The 10,558-nt window shown below is 37.9% G+C and overlaps 1 pseudogene; it reads right to left on the minus strand.

Annotated features, from left to right (window-relative positions):
* Nucleotides 1-8,503: 8,503 nt before the first annotated feature.
* LOC101710145 (large ribosomal subunit protein eL19 pseudogene) lies at nt 8,504-9,210 on the minus strand (annotated as a pseudogene).
* Between the last annotated feature and the right edge of the window lie 1,348 nt (nt 9,211-10,558).

Raw genomic sequence — 10,558 nt, forward strand, 5'->3', positions numbered from 1 at the left:
TGATGATGATGAGAAGCATGGGAAATTTATGTTTATAAATGAGGTATCAAGTTGACTACAATTAGCTCTTATTATAAAATACAGCTGAACTCCAGGAAGTTATTTTTATTTTATGCTATACAAGATAATTTCAGTGATCCTTGAGTTATATAAGGTAATTTAAATTTTTTATTAGTGTATGTTTGTGTTATACAGTGATTACATTTATCATGGGGAGTTGGTACATGTACATAACACATTGTAATTCTTTTAATGTCCAAATAATATAGACCTGTGATTCTCAGTTTGGTTTCACAAAGGATCACCTGGGGAAAGTAGGGTTGTGGTGCTTGTAAAAATGCAGATATCCAGGTCCCCCTTAGACTAATTAAATTAGGATATCTAGGGATAGGTTGAGAATATCAATATTTTTTTAAATCCCCAGATAATCCTAATGTGCTGCTAGTGTTGAGCTTCTGAAATATGAAGAAAAACATAAAAGCCCTTTACAAGTTGCTTTATAAAGCATGTCATGAAATGCACAGGAAAAACAGTGATAGATATGAGCATATGAAAATTGTCAAGTTTTACAAGAAAATACTCTGGAAAAATTGCCAGCATCCTATATTGTAAAAAGAATTTTAAAAATATATATAACAGAGAGTCAAAAAGCTTACTTTCAAATAATTTCTACAAAGGAAATGAAGGAAAAAATTGCTATGTTTTGGATGAGTGATGCATGCACGCGCGTGTATGTGTGTGTCTTTTCCCCAGAGCTGTCCCGTGCCTTTTGAATTCTCCAACCTCCAGAATTGAGTCCCATTTCTCCTAAAGGTCAAAGAAGGTCAGCTCTGAGAAACTGGCAGTGATTCTCACTGCACGCATGCTGAAACCTAAGCGTCTCTGCTGAGGCCAAAACTGTGAAGCGCGGTGACAAAATGCCTGCAGGACCTGCACTAGGCTCCTGCAGTTTGGGGCAAGTATAAGTACTGAGATGAGGACATCATCTTGTGTGAGGCTCCAGAGGTGGAGGCTTCAGGCAGTAGTCACCAGCACATTGGGCTAGCTTTTTGGGACAATGCAGCCCTGAGAAGAGAAGAGCAACAGGCCCCAAGGCCCAGTCCTGCACCTCTTAAAAAAGAATGCTGTATCATATGGAGCCCAAGCCTAGAGAAAAGTAAGAGCGCTGTGTCCCTGGGGAACCTTGGCTCCAACAGAAGGCAGACACGCTAGTCAAGAACAAAGGAGGAAGGGCTGACTCCCTCGGGGGTGTCAATGATGACCAGGACTGCACACCAGCAGCCACCCCAAGAATCCACACACATGGTGAGTGCAGAAACCACACACTGGTGGAAGCCACCAGCAGTGGAAAGAACTTGAGAGAAACAAAAAATGTGAGCCGCAGGGACCTTTCCCATTACTGAAGTCACTTCTCTATGGAAACCAGGGCCTCACTTTCCCTCTGGCCTCCCCTATTCCCAGGGCTCCAGACTCTGAAGGCTGGAGGCCAGGGGAGAAAAGGCAACTCTAAACCCCCTGACCCTATCTCCCCAAAAATAATGGAAGAGAATACATATGAGAAAGCTAGAGAAGAATATTAAATTACATATATTAGAACTTCAGAATAAACTGAATACTGAATTAGATTTTAATAAGTAGTTGGAAATTTAAGGCAAAATTATTTAGTAGAGAAGAAGTAACACAATGTTTGTAAAGATGGAAGTAATGAATCTCATATAAAGCTGCCTAAAGGTAGGATAATCATGTTACCACTTTTATGGAAAATATTCAGCAAGTTGAATACCAAAGTGTTAATAGTGATTGGCTATGGCCAGGAAGCAGGATTGAAGAGGTTAGCAGGGAAACTGTTACATTTTCAGGTTGTAAGATTACTGTGCTATTTTAAGCTTTTTATAACAATATACATTAATTTTTAAATTGGAGATTAATGGGAAAAGGACTTTACAAATTCAGTTGTATCATGTACAAAAGTATATCTGTAGAAGGAATGAATTAAAGTTTGTCTCATTTTTCAAAAACAATGGATTCCTTTTACATTTACATATCTACTAGTATAGTACACAAAAGGGAAAATTCTGCAATCTAAAACTGATACAATCCTACTGAATATATTGTGTTTCTATTGTTTACAAAAGATCAATTTTTTCTTATAATAGCCTTGTCATGAATGGCTACTTCTCAATTACATGAGGTAATGAGAGACAAAAACTGCAAAGATAATTAAAAACTACAAAGTAATTTTAGATAGTGTTTTCAATCTTTTCTTCTGCCCAAGTTCTTAACAATATTATTAGCAACTGTAAACACTGAGAGATGGGAGTTTTACAGCCTCTCTCTCCTCCTCCCCCCACACGCTGATGAACCTATTGACAAGTAGTGAAATGATTAAAACGTAGTCATCGACAGAAACGAGCAGGCAAAGCAGGACTCTCAGTCCACTACCCTGTGGACAGGCTCCCATATCCAGAGTTCCATACGAAATGTTAATTATTCTGAATTTATGTGGCACTGTTTCTCAAATATAATGGTATGCAGATGTCAATACCTTACTTGTATACGATTACTTGGGCAATTATCCATCCATAGCTTCACGAGCTCAGCTGTCAGTTTAGGCATCAGACTGCTTGGGAATGTTTTAATGAAAGCAAACTTCATGAATGGACATAGCTGTTATCATTGTCATTTCTCCCATCAATTCGGTTGTATCAATTCCAACCCATATAAAAATCAACTGTGGGCTGTTCAAATGGCTTTCTGAGTAATCAATACATTCAGTGAAATGAAAACTCAGCCCTGATAATTGTTTAACACAGGGACATTCTTTTCCACTGGTGGTAACTGCCTTCTCCTTTTGTCTGTCAATCTATTGACCAACGGGTCTTAACTATAATGAGTTATTCATCTAATTGTACTGGCCTGTCTTCATAACCTCTTCAAGTTTGCCCGTCCTTTCTTTCCCAATCCCTTTTCTCATGTATTTGAAATATTTGAAGTGTTGTATTTCTTCTTTCCTTCAGTTCCTCTTAGAAATATAGGTAAGTTCTTTTAGTTCTCCTAGGAATACAGAAAGAGGCCACTTGCCTTTCATTGGCTGTGCTTTCTTTTAAAATTCTCAGCCAACTAATTTTTATTCAACTCAGAAGTAAACAAATGCTTTTGCTTCAAATAAATTCCATTTTCAGTGATTACACTGTCATCAGGATTAATTCAAAAGTCTTATCCTTATGTATCACAGAACTGAAATTTAAAGCAAAGATTTTGTCTTGTTCTGTGGTTGTTGGCAAAAATCTCAACTCTAACCAGAATCCTGTTGTTATCACTGCTTTGGTTCAAGGGCCCAATATATTACTTTAAAATACCCTCTTTGCATTCACCTATTCAGACTTTTAAAAAATGCCACTTCAAAAAAACTACCAATATTTACAAAATACATTTCACTAGTTTTACCAATCACAAAATAAAACACTCTGATAAGATGTGGTTTCCAGAAAGTTGTCATTTAATTGTTGCATTATTTCTTAATTTTGCTTTATTTTGAATGATCTTTTATGAGTACCTAGAGTGTGAAATCCAAGAAATAAGCCTGCAACAGCATACAGGTCTAAATAAAGTTTGGTGTAACCAATATGCTGAAAAAATAAAGATTTACAAACTGTGGATGTAAACAACACACTATTCTATCTTTAAACTGCTTTCAGTGGGAAAGGTTGTCTTTCCACTAGAAAAAACTGTGGCAGGCTTTACAACTTCTGAGATAATGAATGGCTGTAAGTTTACCTCAAGATATAAAATTTGGTCTTAATTTAGAGATTAGAAGTATTCAGTGTAAGATATTTCAATCTTCACTGAAAATATGTTAACAGCTTTCTTACATGCACACACATGCATACACACGCACACACACAATCCATAATACTTCAAGAAAGAAAATTTTTGCCTCTACATATTTGAAATCTTTCATAGACTCATGTCTGGAGAGTTCTGAGAGTCTAGAACCAACTCTTTCTCATTTCCTTTGTAATATTTATTTGGCACCTTTCTTGGCAAGTGTTGCTTTTTGTTGCCTAGATGAAATTCCAATTTTGACATACCCTTTCGTGGAAATCCTATTGGGTCACAAAATGCCCTTCACTGTTGATTTTGCACTGTTTATACCACAGATATCAAGAAATAACTTTCTAATACACACAAAGATATAACTCATGTTAACAGAGTAGAAAATATAAGTGACTTGTGGAAGAAAATCTAATTTTTTTTTGTACCAGGGATCGAACTCAGGACCTTGCCCTTCCAAGGCAAGAATTGGAATCACTGAGCTAAATCTCAGGCCCCAAGAAAATCTAAATATTAATTCAGATATGTCAAATCCTTCACAGGCAGTGAGAGTACCCTAAGATTCAAAGATAAAGAAGTACATTTTGGCAGGAGAACAGGGACCAAGATGTAATCTATTTAAATCTTGAGACAAATCCAGATACCTTGTATTTAACATTTCAAATATTAAATAAAAATTTCTTAGGAAAATTAACAGAGACTTTGAATATCTATAAGGGGACAAATATCCTTAAAATTGTCACAAAGTCCAGGTAGACTATAATGATTATAATGGCATTAAATTCAATGAACCTTATATTTAAAGTTCAGAAAAATAAAAAGCAAATAAGGCATCCTTAAAGTCATTCTATGAAAATAAAAATTTACACTAATTGGTTGAAGGTGAAACAAATTTTCCACTATAACAAAATTTTAGTGATCAAAAACTCAGAAATGTAGTACTAGAAGACTTCTCACCAAAGAATAACATAGATCAATCCAACAGCAGTCAGATATCTATTATCCAACATAAAAATAGAGCTAACAGACTTCCAATTTTTACTGAAGCTGTATGTCAGACACTTGATTACTTCATTGTATCTTACTTTCTTTTTTTGCTTAAAGAATGAATTTTGCTTTATTTTTATTGCTATATGTTTACAATACATAACAATTAGACTTGCTTTCACCATAATTTTACATGTTAATAGAGCAATACCGATTTGAAAGTTTTCAAAGAATGATAAGGCTTTTCTGAGTTGAGGAAAAGAAGGGATTCCATTCAAAAGGATTTGGCCAAAATGTGTTAAGAAAAAGACTCTCATGGAACTCAATGGGAGGAAGTGTATTCAACCTTAAATGAACTGGGATAGAGGCAAGGCAACTCTGCCAGGATAGAGCTTCACAACAACTTGAATTTCCAATTTCCTTTTCAGTTCTGCTGCATTCTCATTGTTAATTTGACTTTGCTTTTCTCCTTTGCACATGGACCATTAATTATCTGAGTTGATATTTCACTGTTCTGTCTCTGCTGAGATTGATCATATATTGATCATCCCTTATGGAAACTTCCTGATAGGTTCATCTCATTCCCTCCTATCTAATCTGTCCTTGACAAGGAAACATGAGCTCTGTGATAATTTTCATGCTTTCCCCTTCTAGGAGTATGTCAAATATTGGGTTGGTTTTGAAGTGAGGGACAAAGTAATATTACATCAGTTATTATCATGTTAGACTTGAACAAAACAATGTCCATTGACTTCCTCACATATCTAGCTCCTTAGTAGCCCAAAGATTACAATATCACAAATGTACATAAAAAGAAATCCTAGAAATTAAAGCACAACTTGTTTTAGTAATATCCCTCTCTGTTCTTTTCTGGAACACTACTTAAGAGGGAATCACCTCATACTAAATCAGGCTTAAAGAAGGAAAGCATTCTCTTTGCTCTCCAAAGAGCAGAAGTAGACTCTCATCCAAGAAGTTTTGTTTTTATAAAAGTTTTTCCTGAAAAAGTTGAATTTATAAAAGAACAGTCATAAAAAGATGATACTTTGTGCCCTAATCTGTCAGGCATTTCCCTTCAGAGTGAAATTAATATAGGAATGAGAATCCATGTCTTTCCATATTAGGTATCCAGAAGATGAAATCTGAAGCAATATAAATTACCATAAAGCTAAAATCGATCTACCTTTGATCCAGCTATAACACTCCTTGGTAATATAGATTTGAAAGAATTAGCCCCTGCGAGCAGATGAGGTTAGCTGCTCTCAGCACAAAAGAGGAAGCTTCCGGGCCACTCCGCTGTACCCCCCCCCCCCGGGAGCACAGAGGAAGTGAGCCACACAGGCACCAGCAACCCCCCCGCCACCATTGAAATGAGAAAAAACATAAACAAGTTTCAAAACCAGACTTCCAGATCACCTAAATCAACCCCAAAGGGAAACGAGATGGAACATTGTGATACTCAACCACCTTGACTCCCTGAACTGGCAACAAATGAGGATCTAGAAAATATGAAATCAGAAATAATTTCTCACATAACAGCAGAGATTGTGCCTATAGTGTGAGACGTGATTAATAAATCTAGAGAGCATACAGACAAAATAATAGAGGAGCTGAGGAACATGATGGAATCCCAACATAGGAAACAAATGGAATCAATAAAACAGAAGCAAACAGATCTCCAGGAAATTAAAAACTCCATTGAAAGTTTATGGAGCAGAATGAGTCAATGTGAGGACAGAATTTCAGATATAGAAGATAAGATTGCAATTAGTGACTAGGAAAAGAAAAATTTCTTTAAAATTGTAAGGGAACATGAGAAATCAATCCAGCAGCTGCTAGTTGTTACAAAGAAGAATAAGACTGATCTGAGTCAGTGAAGAAATAGGAGAGAGTACAGATGACATAAAAAAACTGTTCACAGAAATGATGGCAGAAAACTTCCCAAGCAGGGGGAAAGAACTTGACACACAGACAAGTGAGGCATATAGGACTCCAAATAGTCTTGATCAAAAAAATCTACACATAGGCATATAATAGTTACGATTTCAGAAACTTAACAGAAGAACAAAATTCTACAAGCAGTTAGAGAAAAGAAACAAATCACTTACAAAGGAAAGCCCATCAGAATCACAGCAGACTTCTCAATGCAAAACCCTCAAGGCAAGAAGAGCTTGGAGTGACATATTCCAAGCCCTAAAGGAAAATAGCCTCCAACCCAGATTGATGTACCCTTCCAAAATTGATGGAGAAATAAGATACTTTCATGACAAAGAGCACCGTAGGAACTTCATGAATACCAAACCAGCTCTCCAAAAACTTTTAGACAAAATCCTAGGAAAAGACGACGAGGATCACAACACCAGGAAGACAAGAAGAATGAATCTGTTGGGCACGACAAGAAATTAAAAGCAAAGGGGGAGACTCCAACAAACAGAAAAAGTCATGACAATGATAAATCAATATGTATGAGTTATAACCATCAATGTTAATGGTCTCAACTCACCAATCAAAAGAAATAGATTGGCAGAATGGGTCAAGAAACAAGATTCAACAATATGCTGCATACAAGAAACACATTTAATTCAAAAAGAAATTCATAGTCTGAAAGTTAAAGGGTGGAAAACAATACTTCATGTGACAGGAACCCCCCAAAAAAGCAGAAGTAGCTATCCTCTTTGGAGATCAAGTAGATTTCAAATGAAAATCTGAAACACTCTGGTCCCAAGAAGTTCAGATAAGGGATAGTCAGCTTGTATGTACAAATCTATTGTGAACATGTGTTTTCATTCCTCTCAAGTAAAAACTTAAGAACAGGACTTTTGGTTCTTAACAGTAATACAAGAATTTTCTTTTTCTTTTTTTTTTTTTTAACATTGCTTGGCCCAGATTCTTCATTGAAACATTTATTGGTAGTCATTACCACCAGTTAAGTGGGAAAATGGAACCCACTTCTGGCTTGTTAACCACAGACACAAAGGAAGCACCTCCATGGCTCTGAGGCTTGGGTCCAATGAGATCCTGCCCAAAACCTTGCCATCTTTGTTTCCATTTATATTTTTATGCAACTCAGAGGCAAGTTCTCTCTAAGCCAGACCTGGCAGTGCATACCTATAATCCCAACACTCTGGAGGCTGAGCCAGGAGAAATGTCACAAATTTGAGGTCAACCCGAGCTATACAGTGAATTCAAGGCCAGCCTGAACTATACAGCGGGACCCCATCTCAGAAAAAAACAAGCACACAAAAATAAAAAAAAGGTTCGGTGGTGCATGCCTATAATCCCAGCACTCTGGGAGACAGAAGCAGGAGGATCTCAAGTTTGAATCCAGCTTGGGCAACTTAACAAGACTGTCTCAAAATACAGAAGGGCTGGGTGTAACACAGTGTGAAGGTTCAGTGTTCAATGCCCGGCACCAAAATAAATAAATAAATAAAGCCTAGCCTGGGCAACAGAAATAAAATATATGACCCCTGACTTAGGTCACAACTGACTGCTGGTCCTAAGCAACACTGAGACCACTTACCGAGTGCTGCATGAGCAGCTGCAAAGGGCAGGCCTAAAGGGCGGCATTTCGGAGGCGTGGATACAGGCCGTCCCTGGCCTCTCTCTGAACTCGGTCCCCACCACCAAAACAAGACCGGAAGGAGGGGTGCATGGCCGGACGAGCAAGCAGAGCAGGAGGAATGGACCAGAGCTGTTTATTCAGGACCGCCCGCCGCCGTGCACACAGGGCTCTACTTCTTGGTCTCCTCCTCCTTGGACAGGGTCCTGATGATCTCCTCCTTCTTGGCCTGAAGCCGCTCCTCGTGGCACTTTCGAGCTTCCTTCTTCTTTGACCTTCGGGCCTCGGCCTGGTCAGCCAGGAGCTTCTTGCGGGCCTTGTCCGCCTTCAGCTTGTGGATGTGCTCCATGAGGATCCGCTTGTTCTTGAACATGTTCCCCTTCACCTTCAGGTACAGGCTGTGGTAGGTGTGGCGGTTGATCTTAGACTCCCAGTATCTCCTCAGCAGCCTGCTTTGCAGGAGCCGCATCCTCCGCATTCTCCGCATTCTCCGCATCCTCCGCATTCTCCGCATCCTCCGCATTCTCCGCATCCTCCCCATCACCTTCTCAGGCAAACGGACATTGGCCGTGCCCTTCCGCTTACTGATGCCCGTGTGCCCGCCCTTCCATCGAGCCAAGGTGTTCTTTCAGCATCGAGCCCAGGAATGGACGGTCACAGGCTTGCGAATGATCAGCCCATTCTTGATCAGTTTCCCGATCTGCTGACGAGAATTGGCATTGGCGATTTCATTGGTCTCATTGGGGTCCAGCCAGACTTTCTTCTTGCCACAGCACAGGACGCTGGAGGCCCGCCTCTTCTGAAGCCTGAGCATACTCATGGCTGCGGTCGCCGCAGCAAAAGACAGACATTTCTATATTGTTTTCCAAAATGGTTTTGTCATTTTACATTCACATTAGCAGTATGAGAAAGTTCTAACTGATTCGCACCTAAGCTGACATTTGTTCTTTTAAAACTTTTAACTTCATCTCCCTAATGAGTGTATAATACAATCTTGATATTGTACTGATTAGTATTTTTCTGATTCTAGTGTTGCACACCTTTCCTTGTGATGTACTGGCTATTTATCATCTTCTTGTGTCTACTTTTTAATTGGGTTGTCTATTAATGAGCTGTAAGAGTTGTTTATATATTCTGGTCATAGGTAATATACATTGTAAATATGGTCTGTTTAAGGACTACTTTTCATTTTAATGATGTCATTTAAAGTTCTAAATTTTGGTGGAATCTCACTTCAATTTTTTTCTTTTACACATCATGTTTTTTATATCCTAGGAAATTCTTGCCTACCCTAAATTCATTAACATTTTCCCTTATAATTTCTTCTTAAAGTTTTATAGTTTTAGTCTTTCATATTTAGGTTCATAGATCCTTTCAAGTTATTTTTATGTATGGAAATAAAGGGTTGAGGTTAATTTTTTATATATGGATACCAGGTGTTCTAGTGCCATTTGCTGAAAACACTATCTCTTCCTCAGCTCTTGAACTGAGTTTATATTCTATAAAATGTTAATGTTAAATAATCTTTCAAAACTCGGTGGACCATATATGTGTGGTTCTATTTCTAGATTCTCTGGTTTATTCCAATGATCCATATATCTTTCCTTACACCAACACTGCCTTGATTACTGTAGCTTTACAGGAAGTCTTAAAATTAGGTAATAAATGTCTTCCAACACTGTATTTTTTTCTTTTTTACTTTTCTAGGTCCTTTGCACTCCTACATAACTTTTAAATTTCAATATCCAATTCTTTATTTATAGTAAGTATACATAGGCCTGAATTTTTATATATACCTTGTGTTTTCTAATCCTGCTAAATCCAAGTACAAGTTCTAGGGGCTCCTAGAGATTTCTTAGTATTTTCTCTGCAGATGATCATTTTATCTACATATACAGATTTTACTTCTACCTTGCCAATCCTATCCTAATTGTGTCAGTTTATTGCCAGACTATTTTGGTTTGGGCCTATGTTTCAAAGTTTAATGGGCAGATGAAGAGTAGGCATATCACCCCTTGTTCCCCACCTTAGGGAGAAAGCATTGTATCTTCTCCATTCATACAAGGCATTTTTGCTGGAAGTATGGAGTGCATGTCTTTGATGTGTTGAGAAGGTTCTGTTCTACTTCTAGTGTCCTGATAGCTTTTACCATGAACAGCTGTAGAATTCAGTCCA

This window comes from Heterocephalus glaber, unplaced genomic scaffold, assembly GCF_053883595.1.
Source record: "Heterocephalus glaber isolate CG9 unplaced genomic scaffold, H.glaber_assembly_v1.0 deba00000676, whole genome shotgun sequence".
Lineage (NCBI taxonomy): Eukaryota > Metazoa > Chordata > Mammalia > Rodentia > Bathyergidae > Heterocephalus > Heterocephalus glaber.